The sequence below is a fragment of the Rhodnius prolixus genome, unplaced genomic scaffold, assembly GCF_049639745.1.
Source record: "Rhodnius prolixus isolate KJV_2025 unplaced genomic scaffold, Rpr scaffold_4, whole genome shotgun sequence".
Taxonomy (NCBI): domain Eukaryota; kingdom Metazoa; phylum Arthropoda; class Insecta; order Hemiptera; family Reduviidae; genus Rhodnius; species Rhodnius prolixus.
In genome coordinates this window covers 49839131-49864100 of record NW_027411614.1, presented here as the reverse complement: position 1 = coordinate 49864100, position 24970 = coordinate 49839131, and the positions used below count along the sequence as shown (strand labels likewise).

The window sequence follows — 24970 nt, the reverse complement described above, 5'->3', positions numbered from 1 at the left end:
TCAAGGCCATCTCACTTCCGTTCCTGGTAACAAATAATCTTAAAACATTTTGTTGTTTACATATATAACTCGTATTTACATTCCTACTTCTGTATTTACATTGTAAAACTAATTACAAATATAGGTTTGTTTTAACTTGTTTTTTTTTTCTTTTTTTGGCATTGTCTTCCGCCACACAGCCAGCATCGTCTAGGAGCTTATCACTAGAATATCACTCACTCTCCATTTTTACCTACAAATACATTCGCTTCACACATTCATCATTCTACTATATACCGCTATTTACATAAACTACTGCTAATGGATGGAGCAGCACTCTGTGCTCCTGCCATCCTTATAGCTTAACCAAAATTAAAATCACGTAATCCTTCTCTAAGCATTTTCTTCCATTCATTCTAATTCGGCTATTTTGATAATATATATTAGTGTCAGTCTTGAAGTGACTGACTATTTCTTCGTTAATGGGGATAAATTTCTGAAGCAGGGAGGAGTGTTTGGGGCTAAATTTGAGAATCTGCTCTACAACTCGTGTGCGATGCAAAAAAGAAAAAAGAAAGTCCAACTTTTAGTTTTCGGAGAAATCGTCATTTTCTTTCAAGCGGGCTTTACGTCCAATATCCGGTGACAGTTGACGGAAATGGATGGCCAACTAACTTAACTATAGATTTCCCATTAGATAAACTCCAGAAAGCCAAGACTGGGAATCGAATCCAAGTGCCACAGCACAATACGGACCTACTTTGCGGTACATAAAAGTGCCACTCCAGAGCAATGTACGGCCTCATGATGATGATAGTAAAGCAAACTTGCAGAAAAACGGTTGGCCGGAAGTGTCAATTCTCAGTGAAGAGATTTTTGTTTGTTTTTGTTTTGACGGTTTTTCCGTTAAAATGCTAAGTTACGAGAAAATTCTATTACGTAGAAGCATGTGGGTGTCCGGCATCAAATTTTTAACATTCTACGAATTCTCTGCGTTTGTGACCCCAAAAAGTTCAGCTTCAATTAACCCGTTTAAGGTTCTTTTAAGACATGCGTGCATTTTGTAGCCAAAACAATAAATAGCTCTTGTCGAACTTTTTTAGGACGACGTGCATTTTGTAGCCAAAACAATAAATAGCTCTTGTCGAACTTTTTTAAGACGACGTGCATTTTGGAGCCAAAATAATAAATAGCTCTTGTCGAACTTTTTTAAGACGACGTGCATTTTGGAGCCAAAACAATAAATAGCTCTTGTCGAACTTTTTTAAGACGACGTGCATTTTGGAGCCAAAACAATAAATAGCTCTTATCAAACTTTTAAGACGTGTCGTCTTATTTTGTCTGCATTTTGGAGCTAAAACAATAAATAGCTCTTGTCGAACTTTTTTAAGACGACGTGCATTTTGGAGCCAAAACAATAAATAGCTCTTATCGAACTTTTAAGACGTGTCGTCTTATTTTGTCTGCATTTTGGAGCTAAAACAATAAATAGCTCTTATCAAAAGACAAATTTTGACAAAAAAAAAAACAAACTTCTTCATTACGAAATCAATAATATCAAAGAAATTTGGAAAATTTGGAAAAAAACAAAAATTGTTTTCGTGTTCCAGAAAAGTTAGTTTGCCTACAGGACATCGGTTCTCTCTTGTAAACAGGAAGTAAACAGTGGCGTAGTCGATGTGATTTATTTCAATTAAAATTGTTATCTAACTTTGTGGCCATAATTCACGCAGGAGTTCTCATTCAGATAGTAGTGGTTCGTTGTGTTTCTCGGCTGGTTTTCAAATTCCTTTCGCTAGATTATAGAGATTTATTGCACATTGAGATTATCGAAAACGTAAATAAAATTATCTCGGAGAAAAAAACAAAAGTTTTAGTAAATCAGTAAAGAACTACGTAGTTTTACTTTTGGGTGGGAGAGGGGTTGAGGGAGGAGTCAACTTGCAATTTCATTCAGATAAGAGTTAGGTGTGTCGATTTTTCCACTTCCTTTTACTCTTAACTGGCAAATTTTTGATTTGGGTAATCTGAAGAAAATGCAAGTTTCCCAGTAACCTGATTTGCTACCAAACTGGTGGTTTATTTTATTTTCTTTTCCATATTCTTTCTAAAACCGCATCAAGAATTTTCCGTAAAGTTGCTAAAATGCAACATATGCTCACTTGTAGATCTACAACTTCAATTTTTCCCCTCTTCTGGGAAAGGTATGGTCCTGGCACTTACATTATCTTTAATAGATGTAAGATTAGAAAAGGGGCGGAGCTTATGCCCCACGGCACCGCAGCCACAAGAAGCTTATTGTGCCTTCCCCTTTTTTTTTTTGGATCTAGTAGACAAAACCTCCCCTACTGAAGAGGTTGAGGAATTTTCCTACCAGTTCTTATTACGCTACCATCTCTTTTGGTCTCAAAGGTTTCATAGCGTAACCGCTCGCTTGCAAGGCAATCGAACAACAGGTGAGACTCCGTTTCCTCCTCCTCCTCTCTAATATAAGTCGTTAGAAAACAATTTCTCAACCAGGAACACATTGTTCCTTGACTACACAGATCACTGTTCTGCTCCGCCTTACAACTTTTTGTTTGATGAAGTTTTACTTTACAATTTAGGTTAGGCGAATGGCTCCTGAGCTTTAATGGTCCTGGAAAGTAATCTACTAAAGTGTTAATAGATAAAATGTTTATTATCTAATAAAAATTTAACACAATTGTATTCATTATGCCTAGGCGATTCTATCTGCCTCGAAGAATGATTTACCTTGCGCCTTAGCTACGAACTGGCCTACTGGTAATGGTTCTTTATTTCTATTTATATCTTCTTTACCTTTTTATTATTATATACACTTTTAAATATGTATATGTGCATTCAACAGAATATATATTTGAACACAATGCAACATAAAGGGCTACACTCAGAAGTAGAACAATCCTACGGAATAATTTATCTCCGAAGCTAGAGCAAAGTCAGAGCAGTCATTCCCTTTTTAAAACACCTTCCACTACAATCCGGGATGTTTGTGACCAGAATAAAGAATTATTCAACAATATATTCATCTGTTGCTGTGAATGAAACAGGTTTTTTTTTTTATTGAAACAAAATGGCCGTTTAATGCAACGCCATTTTCTAATGCCGTTGGGGTAATTAAACTTATAGAAATTTATTCCTAAATACACTGTCACCTTCAGGGGGAAGGAAGCAAAATCTTACAACACCCTTTCCGGTCCAAGACGTCTAAAAATATCAGGGAAGTTTTCAGGAAGGAAGAATCCTACTCCAGCACCTCTAACCCCTCAGGTGTCTTTTTGACCACGCAGTCAGTTAGAAGGTTCTTTATCTTTATAAAGAAACTGCAGTTGTCATCACATCAGCTTCAGGTACTCCTTAAGACGTCCCATTAGCTTAGGAAATTTAATTTTTATTCATTCCTAAGCACTTCTAGATCTATTCAGGGTTGTAATCCAATCCTGAGTTGGTTTCTGTAGAGGTTAAATTGAATATATTGTAATGTTTTTTTCCTTTTTCTTTCACTATCTATTTGCTAGAACAACTTTAACTACAGCTAATAACTGCCACTAGTTATTAAATAATAAGTGGGTTCGTAAAGAATAAAACTCACTAACTGACTAACTAACCGGCTCACCTTTCTAACCGGCTAACTCTGCAGAACTCCGACTCAACTCTGACTGCTCGAACCCGAATGGTGGAACGTTCTAGACTTCGGTCACTAAACTCCCAGAACAATCTAGGCCTTTCTTTCTTCTGGCTCAGGTCAAGTCTGGACTTTTGTTCGATAACCTTCTAGGCTACTTGCAACGTACTAGACTTCGGTCACTAAACTCCCAGAACAATCTAGGCCTTTCTTCTCTGGCTCAGGTCAAGTCTGGACTTTTGTTAGCCCCTCCCAGCGGCCTCTCCACGGACAATAAGCTCCAACCCCTCGGCGCCAAGGTCACTAAACTCCCAGAACAATCTAGGCCTTTCTTCTCTGGCTCAGGTCAACTTCGTTACAATATCCTCAAATTGCGTAAAGTCCCGCCAGGTAGATGTTCGACAACCTTCTAGGTTACTTGGCACTCGGCTCAAAAGAGAGCACGCCTTAATCCCTGGGTTTTGCCTCTAACTTTCCAAGAAGGAGGATCAACTGCTTCTTTTCATGTTGCTGTACATCCTGGATAAAAAAGAAAAAGAAAAAAGTTGTCGAAGTTGTATTTACCATTTATATAATTAAATTTTCAGCCAGCTACAAGCTAGTAACATATTCATTATAACATGACTACGAGTGTTTAATTTAATTAAAAATGGGTATAATGGGTATGGGTATGGGTATGTATGTGTGTACACAGTCGGTTATCTTCACAAGGGAAGTTACGGGGAAGGAGCAGGCAAAACTTCTTTAAAGAATTTTAATTAAAGGGGCCATATTGTTTCTTCTAATATTTCATTATTTTTGCTCACTCCAGCGAGCTCAATACTCATCCCCACAATCTTGATTTCAACCACGAAAACCCCCCGGTGGGGGGGGGGCTGGAGGCTGCTGGCTCTCTCTTCTTCATAACTTCCACCCTTCAGGGATGAATCATCCTTCTCGCCCTGTACACCCTAGAATATAGAGGGCGGTAAAAAGGAAGCGACACATAGATTAATAATCCAAAATTTAATTCGCCATTTTGCCTGAAGATAAGCGGGAATTTTGCTGGAAGCCTCTCTCTGGAAGGGGGTGGCCTCTTAACTGGGGGCAACACTTTAATCCCCTCCAACGGCTGATTAATATCAGAATTATACATATTTAATTTCCCCTTCATCATCATCATCATTTAAGTTTAAAACTGTTTCTAAAAACTCATCAATTTTTCATCAGATATTTTAACAAAAATTTTACTCTTAGAATATTTCAATTTCATCTCTCATTTCATTCGACAATTAATAACCAGATAAATATTTAAACTCTCTAACCACAAACAAACTGTTACCATCTCCACAGTCTCTCACTGCTCGCAATCACTTCCCCGATTTTCCCTAACCTCTTATTTAAATTAAACTTGCAAGAATCTATGACGTTTATTTGATCACCTTTCTAGGAAAATTTGGAAACAAAACATTTCAAACTGAGGTAAAATGACGCAGGTTGGAAGTTAGCACAATGATTTTAGATGTAGTTTCAGCTACTCACACTGACAATCGATGGGATTAAAAAAGCTCACCCAGAAGTTTGCCTAGGCATGCGGAAAAGTCAAGCTTTAGATACTTTTTAAGAAGATAACTACAAAGGTACAAGATTGGCGGGAAGAAATGAAAAATTAAATTAAATTATAAACGAAGAAAATTGTGAATATAGGAAAGCATAAAGGAAAACTAAAAGGCTTCTAAACAGGAAATACATAAGACGCGGGCAAAGAGGGTGAGGTTTACTAATGGCAGGTTTAGTTGCGAGTGGTGGTGGTGTCACCGTGTACTAGGGGATCCTCTGGCTGGAGGAAGACACAGAGTCACTGTGGGGTCTGGCGGGGGGAGTTCTCCCACTCTCACTATGGGGAATTGCATGTCACTTTAATGTTCACTTTCTGGCATACCCAGCCACTTTCAAGGTCATACGGTTGCCTAGCAACATGGCCAGTGAACTCATGCAGCTTTTTTCCCTCCCCCTCTCTTGCTGCTACTCCATGGATTGGTTATTAAAAAAAAAAAAAAAAATCGACAAATTGGCCAGGCTTTTGGAGTCCAAATTGAATGTTGATTTGTGTTTGTGTGTTGGTGAGAGACCTTTTCTTATATTTGCATTACATCTCTGACAATTGAATAGGTTACCATGGAGACCAAGTTTCCATTAGGAGTCTAAGTTTACTTTTGTTCCCTCCACTCAACTAACCCATAACAATGGCCGAAATCACGGGCGATCATACCAAGTAGGAGCTTCTCATCTCCTTAATCTAATGTATGGGGAAAAATTTAATGTTAAATTCAATGAAAAGTCGCAAAGTTTTTCCTCTATCTCTTAAACGCAAGAGAAAAATTTTACGATCTTGTTAAATTTTTAAAATTAAGTTTGCATTGAAAATATCGCCGTTTTGGGTCCACGACGTGTTTGAACCCATGCAGGAACTTAATCAATTGATGATCCAAATTTCTGAACCGGATGTACCATTTAATGAAATAGATTTTCATGATGGATTTAGGTATGTTTCGAATTTCGGAGGCTCAAAAAGTGTGTAAAGTTAGAACCTTGGGGATTGTTTTGAAAGCTAGTCGTCGATACTGCAGGCCCGAAGTCAGGTACACACCCTAAACGTGAATTAAGAGTGAAAAGACCGCCCTATTACCTGCTGGACTTCCTCTACCGAAATATAGGATAAAGTAAAACATTTGTGTCCCTACAAAGATTGTTTTTAGGCTTTACCAGTATTACAACCTCTCCTGAAGGCCTAACTTTTGTTTTAGGAAGAGGGGGATAATCACCCTAGAGCTCCCCTCCAAAGCCTTTCCTCTTCAGATGATTTGAGGATGGGCCATCTCTTAACCAGAAGTTGAATTTGGATATAGGTTAACCTAAATCCCAACTGCGGGTTCACTTTTCCGTCTGTTTCTGTTCTCCTGATCCGGGAAGGTGCGCTACAAGAAGATGGAGGTCGGATTTTTACCTACCCCTATAGAATGTCATTAAAGGGAATCTCATGAAAGATTTAACTTTTAAAAATTGTTTCAACAATTCGCTAAAATTTTCTCTTAAATGTTTGTGAGGAATTTAATTATTCTCTTGTGAAAATATGTGGTTAAATAAAGTTTTTAATGTAAAACATAATTTTTCATGGATTCATTTAGGGAAAACCAAAGTTAAGTTAAATCTTAATTAGGGAACAAAAAAATAAATGAAAAGAAAGAAAGAAGGAAAAATGAACAATGAAGGAACAAAATAGCAGAGCGTGATAGAGACCGGAAACTCTAAGCGTCGCTGGGCAAAAAGGGAAGTCTCTTGTTCGCTCATTAAAACTTTGACGCTTGCTGCTATCACTTTTCTAGAACAAATTTTCCTTCAACTCTTAACTCGTGTTTCTCTTCTTGTCTGGCCGGCTGAAAAGACCTACAACTGGAATCTAATTATGGATGTAAAAACCGGATGTAGCCGCTAGGCTTGCGGTGGGGTCGGGAACTTAACTTATTTTGGTTAAAAAAGAAGTCTATGTCATTTTTTTAGTCATATTTAAATACGCTGTTGGCACAATATTATATACAATATTAAATAAGCATAACCCGTTGCCAACTTTGATAGTAACAGCTTTATTTAGAAAGAAAAAATAATAATAAGCATTAAACAGCATTTCTTTATATTAATTTTAACTTTTAAAAATAATTCTATCCAATCCTTCCAGTCAAAGACACTCCGTCGAATTGCTAATGCTCCTAACTCTACCTTGCACCGAGATTGCCTTGTTCCTTATGTTTCAGAAGCTGTAAGATCCCGTTACTATAAATTCCATACCTCAATTACCTCACATCCCAATCCTCTAGTATCTCAACTTACTGCTCTACCAGAAGATCCTCCAAGACGGTCGAAACGCAGGTGGCCACGCGATCTTCTCTATGAAGTAAGTGCCAATGCACAATAGTTGGAACTGTACCTCTTTGGGAGTCCCAACAATGGGTTGAGCCAGGGAAGAAGAATGAGGTCATCCCATTAGCGTCTAATACCAAAATGTAATTTTGACAACTTAATAAACTCAATTTTTTCCGTATAGATTTCAAAAAAAGTAATAAATTAAAAAAGAATTTAAATTTACTGAAATTTAACCAATTTTCAATCATTATAACTCCAAGTAAATTTGTAATTTACTATTAATGTAGATAAATTAAGCCATTCAAATTAGTGAAACTGAGACGCCACGGTAGCCGAGCGGTTAAGATACTAGACCCGCAATGCTAAAGTGTGTATTGTTGGTTAGTGGGTTCGATTCCTGGTGTCCTAGGCCTTGGATTTTATTTAATATTTAATATGAGAAATTTATAGTAAAGTATGTTTGTTAGTCGCCTCCGTCCACTACACCTAATTCGGTAGTTGGACGTAAAGCCGGCCTGAAAAAATAGGCTTTTTTTTTTTAAGTGAAACTGTTAGTCAAAGGAAATACTGTGGTTCTTGTTGCTGCTGAAAATGGCTATATTTGTATAAAAATAAAAAAAAATATGATCATAAACCCATATTGAAGTTCTGCTGATCTGACTAATCGAAAAAAAGTTGTTGGTAAGCAGTTAATAAATGGCTCCAATGATCTGCTGATTTAGCAAATTTTCTTTACCGTTGAAATCGCTGAAAAGTTAAAATCTTTGGTGTTTTTTTCACCCTGTACCTACATCCGATTTACAGAACATCAACATCAACATTGCTAAATATTAAACGCGTAATCCAATCGCTTAAGTTGTACTTAAATTTTTTTTACGCATTATGAAATGGAATCTTAAAATTTAGAACTTGTGCCATTCAGTGAGTTTGTTTTTTGTCCACCCCAAAAGACCCTTTTTAGGGTGGAAAAAATGGTCCCGAAAAAAAATGGCCCTTTGTTTCAGCCGATTTTCTTCAAATTCGGAATTTCAATAGAATATATTTCTTACACGGAAATAGCAGGGATGCCAACCAATCTACTTGCCCTTTTCTGAAGTTTACTGGAAAATTGTCTCAAAAAAAAAAAAAAAAAAAAGGCTACAGAACTGTATCTAAGTCGATTTCTAAGAAAATAAACTCCCAAATTGTGGCGTTTCTAAGCATATATAAAATTTAAGCCTTCGGTTATTTGGTTTGCTACAGACGTACCTAATTTTGTAAAACGCATATTTCCCATACTCTGGGAAACTGTAGACGATGGGACTTTTCTTTCACATCCGCTGTTTCCCCCCGTCTACTTTCAACCTTCCTAGACCATTTTCGCGAGTGTAACCCGCAAAAATAAATGTTCAATTCGTGATAATTATCTTATCGATTCTTTGTAAAAGTGTAAAATTACATGATTCAATTTGAATTGATTTTTTTCAGACAGATCACTAATAATACCGTGGTTAAATATTCACATCTTGAAGCCCTTAGAGGTTGAAGGTGCCCTAAAATCTATTGTTCATCTCCATTAAACCCTGACCAGAGTGTAGCCCTTACGTCTTTATTAGAACCACTTAATTAGCCCGTGTTGGGGAGGTTATTTTATACGAACACATCTTGGTAATTAATTCTGACAACGTAGACTCGTTACTTTGTTGTAATAAAATTTAATAATGTCTACCAGTACAATAAATTAATAGAAATAATGCGATAAATAATAAATAATAAATACATTTTAATTCTCTTGTGTAAACACTCCCTGGAGTTCCTTACTACTACACTGACGGTCCTAACACGTAATCACGTAAAGGTTCCTTCTAACGCAGAGTATTTAATTCTAACGCTATAAATATTAAAAAAAAAAACGTGCAATTCACGGAAATGACACCTTACAAGGAAGCTCTATCCCTTCCTCAAACTTTCCTACAAAGTGATTCGATTTTCTAGCCAATGAATAGAACGTTGTGAATGTGTGAGTGTTTTTAAAGGAAATGAAGCAATATACGTATGTGGTGTATTCATACAAGGCTTTTTATATTTCTCCCCTACTTCTTGATTTCCGGTTATATCAAGCAAAAGCTGGTTTTTACCTCTACGATAAAAGAGTGTTCTAAGCAATGATATTGAATTTAGTTTATTTAATTTTTTTTTGAAAGAAATTACTATTTATTTGAAGAAATTTGTTATTGATTGGGGTTAAAGAAGGAGAGAATGTTGACGAGTGAACAGGTTTACCCAATATCCTGCTTATACGCCAGGAACGCTTCTGAGGGAAGCATTTAGGGATATCCGCTTCTTTCTAGCGCCAAAACGCCATTCTTCTCCAACTCCCAGTGCTGTAAGACCGCTTTATCCGGAAAAACTACCTACTCTTGGTGCGCCGTCTTCGACTCACTTTCAATCGATGAATTGTTTGACAACTTCGAGTTGTTGACTGAACTAGTTTTGCCTATAGTTATGCTAAACCTAAATCGCAGTACAAATCTTTTATTTCTGCAGGCACTATTATATTGTGTAAGTGTTCTTATTATTCGGCTGGGATATCCACTTCTGATTTTATATGATGATCTCATCCATCACAGGTTTTTGACAGTAATGTGCTAATGTTTAAACTTGTATACGTAGTAATGATGGTTTTTGAAGAAGAGATCGGTGTAGGGGGTTTAAGATGAGCTTTGAACAGACATGTGGGTGTGATCTAAGACGTTCCAGAGAGAGAAAGAGGAAACTAAAAGATTGCATTACACTGGAGTTTTCCAATTTCCAGGACCGCATTCACCAAAATTACTAACAACAAATCACTTTTCCTTTACTTTGCAGATCAGTTGATTTAATGTGGAGAAAACTATACAACTGTAGACTCAATGTTGCTCAAGGAATGGATAAAGATGGCGTCTAACCGGAAGTCATTTTGGTAAGTTCATTGAAATTAATTAATTGGCTAAATCTCTAGTAGTGTTGGGAAAACTTTTCTTGACTAGAATCATTCTACCTGTAAGACAGCGGCCAAAACAGGGTGAGGCCGCAATTCTGCAGGTTAATTCTTGAAATGGTTTGATAACTATTTCGATGTTTATTTCGATATCGTACAATCGAAGATCGATTGCCGTCTCCCAAATTTTATTCACTTTTAAAATCCACTTCAAGGGATGGCTGCATCTTCATTCTAAAGGAAGTTGGTGACAAGAAAATCATTATTTAATTTTCTTCTTCTTTCGTAGTGGCTCAAAAAACTAGAAAAATGATTAGAGAAAATAGTGGAAAATACCCATCTTTTACCTTTTATCTATTAATACGGGGTGGGGCAAAAGGTATGAACCGGTTTTAAAGGGATGTAAAACAAAAACAATTCAACTTACAGAAATTATGTTTATATTGTTTAATTCAGTACAGAATCTAGTTTTTTACAGTAAGTTTGAAAGATGATATCACGTAGGTGGCGGCCGTCAGCCGCGGTGCACTCTTGAAGGCGAATTCTGAAGTTTTCAACCGCTCTTCTGCACATTTCGATGGGTATTGCCGTAACTTCCTCTCTGATTCTGTCCTTATGTTCTTCCTGGGTATGTGGATGATGTTGTACTCCTCGTTTGAATTTCAAGTTTTCACCATGTTTTTGATTATGAAGGGGGGGGCGCTTGGTGCAGCCAGACCGGAAATAATTAGAGATCTTAAAATATTGTAATGACACAGTAACTTTATGGGGCTGTCGAGAAGGCAGTGTTCTTTTGATTAGAGTAAATAAATTTACCGCAGCTTCTCCTCCTTTGGAGTAGAGGCCATTTTTGGGGGAAACTTCTCAGAATCGCTTGGGAATGGTACAATGGTTGCTATGAACTTCGGGAATGGGATCTAGCATCACTTCCTCTCCTGGGGCCAGTCCTGTAAATTTAGGAAACCTAATTAAGGGAAGAAATGCATTTAAAAAAAAAAAGAAAAAAAGAAGTACCTGCAAAAATACAATCTGATATTGTTGCTCCGCCGACGAGCAGATGAGTAGAACGATGACGTTGATAAGGTACACCTGTCACTGATTTAATTACAACCTTTTGATACAATGACGTCACCAGATCAAACCGCTCTCTGCGTGTTTATAATTTAGTTAGTCATAGTACGTACATATATTGAGCAAACAATTACTTGTAAACGGAAGCACAGAGTATTCGTAACAGCTGAGTGACAGCACAAGGAATTGAATTTCCGTCACAAACTGGTTCACTATTAACAACACAGAAATGAAAACATATTTTGGTGTTTTACCCTTTACGTGTACAAACCCTGATACATTACAGCTGATTACGAATTGAGGTACAACAAATGTATATATATACAAAAAAACATGCTGTGATCCATTTACGACATCGTCTTTCAGCGATTTACATAATTACATTTTCTTGATAGCATTATGGTTGAAATCTAAACCCAAAATTAAGACCTATCCATTCATTGCTCTTTTACCCGATTTGATCAAATTGCGCTTGGTCTCTTGACTCCAGCGTTTCCCAACCTTTTTTTGGCTCGCTTACCACTTGGTAGAGTACATCATTCTAAATTTGACCACTTCGAAAATAATGATTGTATTTCGTGAAATTTGTTATTCCGAGTGTATTATTTTATTATTATTATCTTTATTTGTATAGAGATACAAATGTATCTGTTACAAAGGAGTTCCAAGTTCATGTTCACTTTATAAACTTTGTAAAGTGTAAGATCTTAGTTTTAAAACTTTTTTTAAATTAAATTTAATGTTGCTTGGATAGAGCTTACTCATTGCAATCCAGTCTCTTTAAGCAGATCTTTACACAGTTATCATTTAAGTTCTGTCACATGATATTCTATTAACTTTTCTTTATCTTTTATCTAGATAATGATGTAGCTTTTCCTAAATTTTCTTTATGGAAAGGGGGCTTGAAATCCAATTATAATTTGTTTTCGGGTTTTGGGAAAATACTCCATGAAAGACAATTTTAATCCTGTTAAATGTGCTATTATACAATATTTTCTTGTATATCTTGAGACAGAATAACCTTATTACTGTACATATTAACAAATTTACTGTATAATATTATTAATTAAAATAATTTTTATGTATTATAGGAAAAAAACGTATTCGTGATATTTTTATGATTTAATTTTTTATGTCCGCCATTACTGATTATTTTTCGCGTACCACCAACCAGCAACTCGCGTACCACAGGTTGGGAAACGCTGATCTACTCTATAGCCAATCACTACAGCCAATATTTATCTTCGAATGGGCCTGCAAATTTGGCTAGGGTTCCATATTTTTACGAAATGTTCAATGTTTTTCTCAAATAATGGCCTCCAAAATAGAATTTTAGCCATTGATTTTACTTCAAGCATATATATAAAGCTTATATATAAACGTTTGTAGTTTAATCTCTCAGCAAATGTTATAACAATGTGGTTAGATCCGCTCTGCTGGATAATATAGTTGGTAGCATTGCATGCAGGGCCGGATTTTCCTATAGGCTAACCAGGCTTCAGCCTAGGGCCTCAAGATCAAGAGGGGCCTACATTCAAATTGTTAGCAAAATTAAAATTACACTATTCTAAAAACAGTGAACACATGAACGTGAATTTTGTTTCTTGGTAAATGTTGTGTGTTATGTTTGATTAGTTATTGTTACAAGTACCATTTCTTATAAATGGTACTGAGAATAAATGTCCAAATAAGGGTTCTCGACTTATTTTTAATTTTTATTATCCATGCCACATTTTTTATAAAGTCTAGTACCAATAACAACGTGTTTCATTTAACATTTTGTTACATATTGTAAAGTTTTTCCCCCAAAAAAAACTTTACTTACACAACTAGTGCCTGCCACTAGTTATTAAATATGTGGGTTTGATTAACTAATAAAACTCGCTAAAGTTGTAAGTAATAACCTGATTTATTCACACATTAACATTAACTAACATTAACATTTACAAGCAACTAACGCTATTCATTACAGTCACCATTTACAACAGTCACAACAGTTTACTGTTACTTACTCACTTCGTAACGCCACAAAACTGTTCCCCGACTGACCACTGGTCCGCACTGCACCGAATTGCACTAGTCTCAGCTGCACTAACACAGCTCTACTCATCAACTGACTAATTGCCCAACTAGCTACCACTGAAGCACTCCGCAACACTGACTCTCTCAAAGACTAACTCATAAACTTGACTAATAACTATAAACTCTAATAACTCCTTAAAACTTGCTTGAAACTCGATTAACACTATGATTGAAACTCAATTGAAACACTCACTTCTCCAGCTGTGTCGGCCTCCTTTTAACTGCGTGCCTCCCTCCAACTGGGACTGCCCTCCTCCAACTCTCTGAGCATAAGTTTCCACGCCCTCCTGACGTTCATTGGTTGGAAAACACATACCGCCACCACCTCAGCTGTGAGCCGCCTCCTCCCATTCTCTGTCTCTCTCCAACTCCGTCTCACTCTCACCTGTCAATCACTGGCTGGGAAACACATATGCCACCACCCCAACTGAGGCCTTTCTCTTAGCTGGCTTTTACACAGGTCACTAACTCCTTGAACAATCTAGCCCTTTCCTTTCTAGTTCAGGTATAGACCGGCCCTTTTGTCTACACAGTGGCGGCCTGTTACTGACTTTGGTCGTTCAACCTCTAGAACAATCTAGGCCTTTCTTCTCCGCCCAGGTCAACTTCGTTACAATATATATCACAATAGTAATGTATTTTATTATCTCTCATGTAATTTACAAACTAAAAAATGAGAGGTGAAGTCGAATAGCCTAGGGCCTCTTTTCATCTAAATCCGACCCTGAGTGCATGTTTATATTGCTTCCTGCTCTCGTTTCCAAAATGAATTACTTTGGCGTAGAGATTTTGACGTCAGTTCTTGGACTACACTTGCTGACTCTGTCACACTTTAGCAAGAAGTTTTGAAGATATAGAATTAAAAGAGAAAAAATACTTGTAATAATTAAAATTAAAAATGATTGTCCAAAATAATAAAATTTAGCGAAAGTTACGTGACAATTATAGCATGTTATCACGTCATTCACTTCATTAAGAGATTTCCTCTATTAAACATGGAAGCAACAGCTGGTTGCCGTTTTTATATATTACTAAATAATTTCCCTGAATTTTACTCTCATCGAGGAAATCATTTTCTACCCCCTCCTAACTTTCATAATTTTTCACTCCCTGTTAGTGTTAATTCATTTCAAGATTTTTCTTTGTTTTTTTTTTACTAAGAAATTGTTAACCTTTCAATTAACAGTTAATTGATTAAATAGTTTAATTTATTATTATTATTATTTATTTTTTTTAATGATTTAAGGTGCGTCAACATCTAAGGTTATTGGCGCCCGGAGCTTTTTTTTTTCCAGTGCACTGCCGGCCTCCGGACAGTGTTCTCTCGTTACAGACAACACTGTCCATCACCGGACATGGTGAGCTGTAAGAAGCTCCTAGGAAGAGAAAATCTAAGGGTCTGCTTATTTTATTATTATTATTTGTTTCGGCGCATCGACATCTCGGTCATTAGCGCCAACTATCATGGTTCTTCTTATTTCCTTATACTAACGAGCTGGGATATTATTGTTATTATTATTATTGTTATTATTATTGTTGTTATAAAATGGACCCTCACAATTCATCTTGATGTCCATCTAAGTGAATCGGACATCAGGCTTTTAAACCTGATCATACGAATAGTACAGTAAATCTAAATAAATAATACAGGAATAATTCAGAGCCCTCTAGGCGGCTATTTAATGAAATATTTATAAACATGGCTGTTGTATCTAACAGGGTTTGCTTTTCTCCCTTTTTTTTAGGGTGGTTCTGTCCAACGAGCGGTCCAGCTACATCTGGTGAGTTGTGTCTGTACTAAATCTACTGAATAAATTGTGCAGATTTCAATACGCTCATCCATCATGCGCTGGACTGCGCACGTCATTCGTGCTGAATGTCCATTTCTTTGGAGCCCTGAATATTTATCCTCTTTTTTTTCAGTGCATACGTCATTTAATAGCTACGGTATGGGCGAAATATCAATAAACGAAAGTCAAACACAGATCAAACGTTGTGTTACACTTGGGCGCTACATCATCCGACTATAACTTAATCGGATGATGTAGCTTGATGGAATGATGTAGCCTTGGTAGATATTGCCCTTTCATTCTTTTCGAACTTTTCTACACTGAGTACACTCAGATAAAAATCATCTAGAAAGCGGATGTGTTAAAAATATATATTCCAAGATATCTTAGTTATAAAAAAAAATTCGCATAGCTTGCAAAAGAAAAGAAAGCAGACTTGTGGCCCTCAAAAGAGCACCGATTGGATTTGTTATTTGAGAAGCATTGAAGCATTGCAATTAAGCTCCTAACAAGCTGTAGAAACATTCTTATCAAACTGTGTCATCGTAGTTCTTCCTTTTTTTTTTATTGCTACTGATGATGCTTGTAGTACCACACATGTGTGTGTATGTAGTCATGACGACATACTAGTTCACAGCGGGGGAGTTTTGTTGTGCCAACTATAGCCAGACATACGATCGTACATACATTGACTAGCAACACCCTCTAGTGGCATCATACTTCAGTATCTATGTTCCGGTCAAACTTTGCCTATTTCCTGGTTCATCTCACACTATCTATGGACCACCATAACCATGAAGACCGGGCAGAGAGGGCCAGTCATGCTTCTTTTTTGCTTCCTTACATCTTCCCATTTCCCCTCGAGCGTCCAGAGTTCGAAAACACTCTTGTTCCCTTGTTCCCTGGTTTTCTATCGTCTGCGTATTCACAGAATATACACGATTAGGTAGGAATATACATGGATGTGTTTACTTCCTCTTTCATTTCGAGAGCGGAAGCCATTACAGTTGTGCGCGATTTTGGGTTTTGAGTTTTGAATTCGAAGGGTTCAAATTTGAGGTCATTATGGTATCAGACATTGTCAAATCGTTTTCACAGAGCTGGGTAGTTTCTCCAAAAAAATTAAAAAGTCTCTAAGCCTTGGTACTTCTAGGGAGAGCTAGAATGCTTAGCAACATTTTCCCCCTGCAAATCTTCTCCTTCAAGAGCATTCAGACAGACTAGGGAGGAGGGTTACCCTCTAAACAGCCATGTCATGCGCGGTCACACGTGCCCAATTTTGGGATGCTAAATGATAGATGAGTATATCATCTCTTGGCACAGTTTGGCAGAATTAATGATTGAAGAACGGAACACATCTGCAGGTTTAATGAATTCATTCGACGGTCCATCAATCAGTAATCAGTATTCAATTATGGCCACACTCTTCTAAAAACCTTTTACGATCTTCCGTAAATTATGATCTATTTAGATCGAAATCGGAGACGAGCCAATTTCAGTGTAAAAATTTTTGTTTTACTTATGTGATATTTTGAAAGAAATAACCTTAAAATGTTGTAAAGTTTTTTTGTCCTTTTACTAAAAACTTTAACTACAACTAATGACTGCCACTAGTTAATTTAATTTATGTGGGTTCGATAAATAATAAAACTCGCTAAACTTATAAGTAGCCTGATTTATTAACACATTAACATTACTAACATTAACATTTACTAGCAACTAACGCTATTCATTACAGTCACAACAGTTTACTGTTACTTACTCACTACTTAAATACACTACAAAAGGTGTTCCACGTCTGACCACTGGTCCGCACTGCACCAAATTGCACTAGACTCCACCGCACTAACAAAGCTCTACTCACTAACTGACTAACTGCCCAACTGGCTAACTCTGAAGCACTCGCAACACTGACTCCCTCAAAACTGTAGCTAACTAATAACCGGCTATCAGCCCAACTGGCTAACTCTGCCGAACTCCAACTGTCTCACTCCCACCTGCGACTTACTGACTGGGAAAACACACGGTGTCCCCACCCCAACTGGGGCCGCTCTCTTAGCTTTTACACAGAGATGGACCGTTATAGGCTTCGGTCACTAAACTCCCTGAACAATCTAGCCCTGTATTCTCTGGCTCAGGTAAAGCCTGGCGTTTTGTTTACACAAAAGTGGTGGACCGTTATAGACTTCGGTTACCCAACTCCCAGAACAATCTAGGCCTTTCTTCTCTGACTCAGGTCAACTTCGTTACAGTATTATACATATATTACAGACCTAAAAGTTGTTTTTTTTCGCCATATCTCATATTTTTACAATATTTGGTCTTATTGTGCTTATCCTGGAAGTAGTTATCCTGGGGCCGCCACGAGGAGTTGGAGTTGGCACCGTCCTGGTACAATAATTCTAGTAAATCTGGATAAATTGATTAAAATTAATTATTTTTTAGAATTTGAAGTTTGTAGCAAAAATAGGTAAATTTAGATCTTTTAGAGTTTCCATGAGAGAAAGTCTGGTGAGTCTCCTAACTGGATTTCTACTTTCTCATTCTCTCATAACGGAATTAATAATTATGACTGAAATTGACAATTTCCTTTCCCCCTCCCCTTTGGATTATTTATTACGTTTTGGGAGGAAATACACGTGAACTCCGGTTAAATTCATTACTTCCTCTTTCCACCTTATGCTGAACATGTATGGCTCACATTCATGAGCATAGATGTACACGGTGTCATGAGTTCTTTGACATGTACAGGCACATCTACGGGAATGGGTCCTAGCTGAATCACATTAGCATGAAAACAAGGTAGCCGCTCCTGTACTCGTATATATAGCCCTGTTTTACTTCTTATTTTCACTCCTACGTCACAAATGGAATTCTCGCTTTTTCATTTTTTTTTTATATTTACTTTCTCGTATTTCTCACATTTAACTTTGGACCCGCTTTTATTTTCTCGCTTTTTCCCCATTTTACTTTAATCTTGTAATGAATATTGAAATTAATAACTTTGATAATGGTGGAAAGCAATAATAAAAGTCAGGACTGAAGAGCATCCGAGAGAATATCAGATACTACGTTAGTAAAAAGCCCCAAAAAAAAAGATCTGTCATTTGTCAGTCAGTGAACTCCCTATATTTGCAGGATTAGTCTTGCAAAAAAAAAATCTTTATCTCTGCAAAATGTTTTAGCAATTGTTGTTCATTCTTTTTGGTGGCTGATTCATAGTTTCAATAGGATGAAAAAATAATTGCCATTTCAGTCGAGTAAAATTTATTTTGCCGAGCTTTCGACCTAGGGACTAGGTCATCTTCAGGCTAGTTTAGAAAGTAATACTTTTACATTTCAGGGTTGGTGTGTCTTCTGTCTTGTCTGTTCATGAACTGAGTGTCACACCCTAGTCCCTAGGTCGAAAGCTCGGCAAAATAAATTTTACTCGACTGAAATGGCAATTATTTTTTCATCCTATTTCAGCAATGATTTATTGGGTTTTTCTTTAATTTATTTTATTGAATTTACCCATCTTTTCAAATGCGGCCTTACCCAGTCTCGCCGGCTGTGGTGAGTCCGATGAGACTGTGCAGCACTTTGTAGAGGTGTGTCCAGTTTATTCTAAAACTAGATTTCTCGTCTTCGGAAGGCCAAATGTCTCCCTACCGGAGATTGTGGCATCTGGTAATCTTTACCAGAACTTTCTAGGTTTATTCAGTTGCACTGGGCGATTGAGTCGCCATGCTCCCTAGTGTCCTGTCGCTGCTTTATTAGTTTATCGTATTGGCATCTGGCAATCTTTAGCCGGATTTGTTGTTTTAAAACCCCGGTATCTCTCACGAGGTGAGGTGTGGGCGGGGAACAATGGGAACCATTTTGGATTGTCTGCGTTCCTTCCCCTTTTTGGTGGAACCGCCCTTCTAATACGATCTACAATCTATTGTGTTTTTCTTAGTGATTATGAATTAGTAGCTTTTGATAAAAAGTGTACAGTATTGACTTCTTGCAGGTTGCGAGTTTAAAAAGTCACCCTGAAAAGAGCGTATTCTATCTCGAGATACATTGTGAGATGCAGTGTTTCGATCTTATATTAAAAAAAAAGGCATTAAATGTTGCTTTGAGCAACTTCTTGACCTGGGGTCCTCCCAGGTGTGAGTTCTAGAGGATTGAATTTGTGTCGCCTAAAGAAAATGACTGTGTGCCAAATGAACTATTGGAGAACCAAAAGGTCTATTGGAGAACAGAAGATAGTAGAACTAATTGCTGCAGCAACCAGCAGCTAGCCACGTAGTTGGGAGATACTTCGTAGTATTTGGAGAAAAGATTATTACAACATAAGAGACACATGGACTGAATATATTTTTTTTGTCCCCTACAGTAAGAGAAACCAAATAATGATTCTAAACTAATTACTGTCAATAAAATGTGTCCGCAATAATGGAGAAGTAATTCTTGTAAAATTAATGTGCACCCGCTCGCGTGGTGTGGCTTAAACAGATGATGTTCATCATTTGGGATGGCACCTCATTATTCCCGTCTGTCATACAATGTACCTCTAGAGCAGATATCTGGAGAAATTTCGCTTATTAGAGGGCGCCATGAACGAGGCGGGTGGTCTAGGTTAGCATCTCTGATGTTGATTGTATTTCATCTTCAACAAAAGCGTCTCCCCCATCTTCTACCGCAATAAACAGCTGGTAAATTTACATCTGTTAAGAACTTCTAATTTATTACTTTATGCTGATATAATAATAATAAAGTTCACCAGTCATTTAATTATTAATTACATAAATTAGTTGAAGCCCTTTTACGACCTCTCCTAAATAAGTAATAAGTCTTTTATTTTATTGGGATACATTCATAAGTTGGTTTCTTTTAATGAAACTCCGGTATGAACAATGCTCATTCTCCAGCTGATGATTTTCTAATTGCCTTAAAATTTGGAATTTTTACTAAATAATGTATAAGCATAGTAACGTCGGAAGTATTTCTAAATTATTCCTCTTCCAGAAAACAACGGAAAATACATCATGAGAAGAGGCGCCACAGTAGCCGAGCAGTTAGCAGGCGAGACCTGTGAAGCTAAGATGTATTGTGGTACTGGGTTTGATTCCCCCGATCTTAGGCCTTGGATTTTATTTAATGGTTAATAAAAGAAATTTACAGTAAAGTATGTTTGCTAGTCGCCTCCGTCCACGACACCTAATTGGTAGTTGGATGTAAGGCCCGCCTGAAAAAAATTGGCATTACTTTACTTTTTTACTTCATGAAAAAGACAATTTTGGTCTCACCAAATCCTTCAAATATGGAATTTAAAAGACTATGGGGAGGGACCTTTCTTCTCAGTTTGTCATTAATATTAGTTTATACTCTGCTAGTAAAGTTAGGTACCCAACATAAATCGTAAAGGAAACAGTGTTTCCCCTTACTATTGCCATCCGACTACCCATTTCTGTCAGTAATGTCGTCTATGGTAATAAATCCAGAGGAGAACATTGAACTAGTGGAGGCGGTGTCAGAAAATTGGGGGGGTGACTATGAAGAAGAGGGACGTCCTGTTAAAGAAAAATGGGCGAGAAGTGGTAAGTGATGGATACCGCCGGTGGAAATTAGTCTCTAGTCTCCAACTCTCCACACTCTCCGAGTCCCTATCTCCCCTGGGATAGTCGGGGATGACAGAACGGATAGATGATGTTGTTACAGTTAAACTTTACTGTAACCAACTACTATTACCACACTATCTCCAGCAGCAGGAAGCAACAAACATGGTAAACTAACCTAGCCACCCGTGACACAAACCTGGTTGATTTATTTGGACGCACATCTTTCGCACACCTAAAACTTTGTAATTGTCTTTTTGCCCTACTTGGCCAGGACCGTTGAAGGGTTCTTGTCCACTCCCACCTAATCTTTAGATCTTTCTGTGCACTTCTGCGGCCAGACTATCAACTGACCCCGACTCACCTGGCTTCCTTGAATTTAAACATTGGTTGTAGTGGAATGGTTAGTTTTGGACCCGATTCAGAAGAGTCCAGTCAAAATGAAGAAACCTAACTAGGTAAAATTTTAGCCTAGCGTAGGCCTCCCCACTTTGTCATCTAAAACCGGTTATTATGTTACAGATTCCTATAATTTAGATTATGAATTAGACTAACCTTGCAAATACTCCTGTAAAAATAAAGAGTAAAATTTTTTCAGGCAGGCTTTACGTCCAACTACCACAATTAGGTGTCGTGGACGGAGGTGACTGTCAAACATACTTTACTGTAAATTTCTCATATTAACCATTAAATAAAATCCAAGGCCTAGATCAGGGGAATCGAACCTTACTAAACCAACAATACAGCTTAGCTTTGCGGGTCTAGTCTCTTAACCGTTCGGCTACCGTGGCGCCTGTAACTTCTGTCAATGCTTCTGTCAACACTACCCTGTGTATACTTAGCACTCTGGTTTTCGCAGAGTGGTAGAGAATACGATACAGAAGTCAATTTCTATAAAGTTCTTCTAATCTTGATTATTTTCACTTGGAAATCATCACTAATCTTGCAAATCTTATATTTAGAGAGTTACGAAGACCTGGTCCGGTTCTAAAGTGACATAATATTGCCCTTTATTTACACAATCAACCATTTTAGTTGTTTGTCTTTTACTTTCGTGACAATCTGGTTCAATCAAAAGTCATGATGGGTAGCTTCACATCGTTATTTACTGTTTAACGTTACTGATTCCATAAATTTAATTTTTTCCAGATGATTGCGCAAAAGTATGTAGTACTGGTAATTACCTCCCACTAACTAAACTTCCTTGGAAGATATGGTTTCTGTAACGAAGTTTTTGATAAGGTAAGTTTTAAAAAAGATTACATTGATCACAAAACTTATTAATATTTTTGGTTCTGGGGGGGGGGGGGTCATGTCAAACAAAACGTACTTGCTATATTTTTCAATTTTAGAACTTCGCAACGCTTAGATTTTTATTCTTAAGAGCAATTAGCTTCATTAAGAATAGATGGCTTCCATATTTTCGAAGCATCCGATTCGCTGGATGCTGAATAAGAATGAAGGAAGAAGTCAAATTCTATAAAAAAAAAAAAAAGAATCTGTAGAACTCAAAATTGAGTTTAAGCTAAACAAAAAAAAGTCGTAAATATTCTCAAGTCTCTTAGAGTAAACAAAATAAACTAATTCCCGCGTGTTGCCAAGTTCTTAGAATCTGGATCTTTCCCTTACAGGCAGCTGGATTTATTATTTTCCCTTGTAACTTGGCACATTGTTGGGCGAAACAGTAAATTACGTCTGCGGTCTATTATCCTTTACTCTATTTCATCATACCGTCTTAAGTCGACTTTATCGCTTTTTGTTGGCATTCAAATTTTATCTTTCTACCTCCATTCCTTTCAGGTTTCTTTTAAATCCCAATTCTTTACTCCTACGTTATTCCAAACATACCATTTACTTATTTATACTTTCTTCTCCATAACTTGCTTTTGCGAAGCAAGGTCAACTGTCGCGGCATTATATTCAACTCCTTGATGTAGGACATCTTGATTGTTTGAAATATCGGTTTTATAACCTCCTCAGTACAGTACAAGAGCTCAGTTGGTTGTGCCCGGGAGTCCCAGGTTCAAATCCCCCTTTCGTTTTTTTAAAGAATTACATTTTTCTGCATCGCTAAATAATTGGCCCTATCACCGCTCTAAATTTACTGAAACAAGTTCAAATTGCACTCACAATTTTGTGCGTACTGACCTCAAAAATTCTCAAGGACAAATTTTCTTTAAAGTTCGACTTTCAGTTCTCTTGAGTATACGAGGTCTGTAAATTAAGTAATGAGACTGATTTTTTTAAAAAAATTTTATTCAAAAAGAATTACAATTCTATATGATCACCTTCAAAATAACTTCCTTCTGAAGCCACACAGCGCTGGAGACGTTTCTTCCACTCCTCATAGCAGTGCTCCAACTACGATACTGGAATAGCCTTCAGCTGGTCGGTTACAGCCGTTTGAATGTTTTTGGAACTGTCCCAAAATGAGTTCCCTTGAGGTGATTTTTCAACTTCGGGAAGAGAAAAAAGTCACAAGGACTCAAATCAGGCGAATAAAGAGGCTGAGGAGCCACAGGAATGTTTTTACTGGCCAAAAACTCGCTTATTGAAATTGAAAAAAAAAGCAAGGATGGCAAAGTCGAAGATCAAATGCTGCATGCTGATTTGTTTTTTCGATATCCACGGAATCGTCCACAAAGAGTTTCTACCTGAAGGGAACTCATTTTGGGACGGTCGAAACCATTCAAACGGCTTTAACCGACCAGTTGAAGGCTATTCCAGTATCGGAGTTCGAGCACTGCTTTGAGGAGTGGAAGAAACGTCTCCAGCGCTGTGCGGCTTCAGAAGGAAGTTATTTTGAAGGTGACAATCTAGAACTGTAATTCTTTTTGAATAAAAAAATCAGTCTCATTACTTAATTTACAGACCTCGTATCTTAGTGCCAGATCCTATAATTACCTAAAACAGCATTTAATGTCAAGCTCAACTTTATCGCAATGATTTGCCTTGAATAATGTTTCCTTTAATGGATAATATGTACATTATTGCAAACTATACACAAAGTAATAAAGAAAATTTGTTAAACGCTTTCGAAAAATGTGAAAAATCTAACACAGTAAAGGGTTAACAAAAAAATCTAGAAAACAAATGTTACATTTTGCTAACAGCTGATTTTTGAGAGAAATTAAAAAGCAAAATCCGCCGAACAAACATCAACCTTTCTTGATTTCCTCTTTACTCCAACTGCTGTTGTTCCGGTTAAATTATTTATCCATCAAGACGTACTTTAATATTTAACCTAGTCGGAGAGCTTTTTGCTAACCTACATTCAGATTACAGTGCAACTTTAACTTCCTGTTATATTCACTTTACTTTCAATTGCTGTGTGAGTTGGGAGAAAATTTAATGTTTCGAATTACTGAAATTTAAGTTTTTGCTCCAGAAACACTAAAATCTCCCAAAAATCCGCAAAAAGAGGAAAATGATCCGGGTGTTAGTTTGTTTTTTGAAGAAATTATCTGAAACAGTAGAAACGAAGAAAACTTAAAACTGATAAATTGCATTTATTTTAAACATGATTCATTGTTGTTTACGCCACTAAAGTTTTTGCTAAAATAGGTTAACCTAAAAATTCGATTTTACTGAGTAGAATTTTAAGTTTTATCTTTTTAGTCATAATTTTTAGTCACAATATCTCGTTTGGTAATTTCGAGAATGCTACAAAGACTTCATCTGACATTACAGTTAAAAAATAAAATTGGAGATATAATGGATGTAATGTTGATAAACAAAAAAAACAATGAACGAATCATTAGATCTGGAAGAGCTATTCAAAACTCTGATTCACGTAAGCCATTTGCAGTCAGTATCGACTAAAGAGTTTCGTTAAATTGGTATGCTTCTAACGTGCTACTTCAATGAATTAACACTTAACTTGGCAGCATTTTTTTTTTTAATATCAAAATAATATTAGATTGTTTTTAAATTCTGATGAATCTCCACAGACACAGTA

The 24970-nt window shown here is 36.9% G+C and overlaps 1 protein-coding gene across 5 annotated transcripts in view; it reads left to right on the top strand.

Annotated features, from left to right (window-relative positions):
• smog (G-protein coupled receptor 158 smog) overlaps positions 1 to 24970 on the top strand; it is a 93079-nt gene that overhangs the window by 55407 nt on the left and 12702 nt on the right. For all 5 annotated transcript variants that reach the window (XR_012459765.1, XM_074132456.1, XM_074132457.1 and 2 more), the window contains 2 exons: positions 10373 to 10466; positions 22162 to 22254. The gene's annotated coding sequence lies outside the window, so the exon portion shown is untranslated. The remainder of the gene's footprint in view (positions 1 to 10372; positions 10467 to 22161; positions 22255 to 24970) is intronic.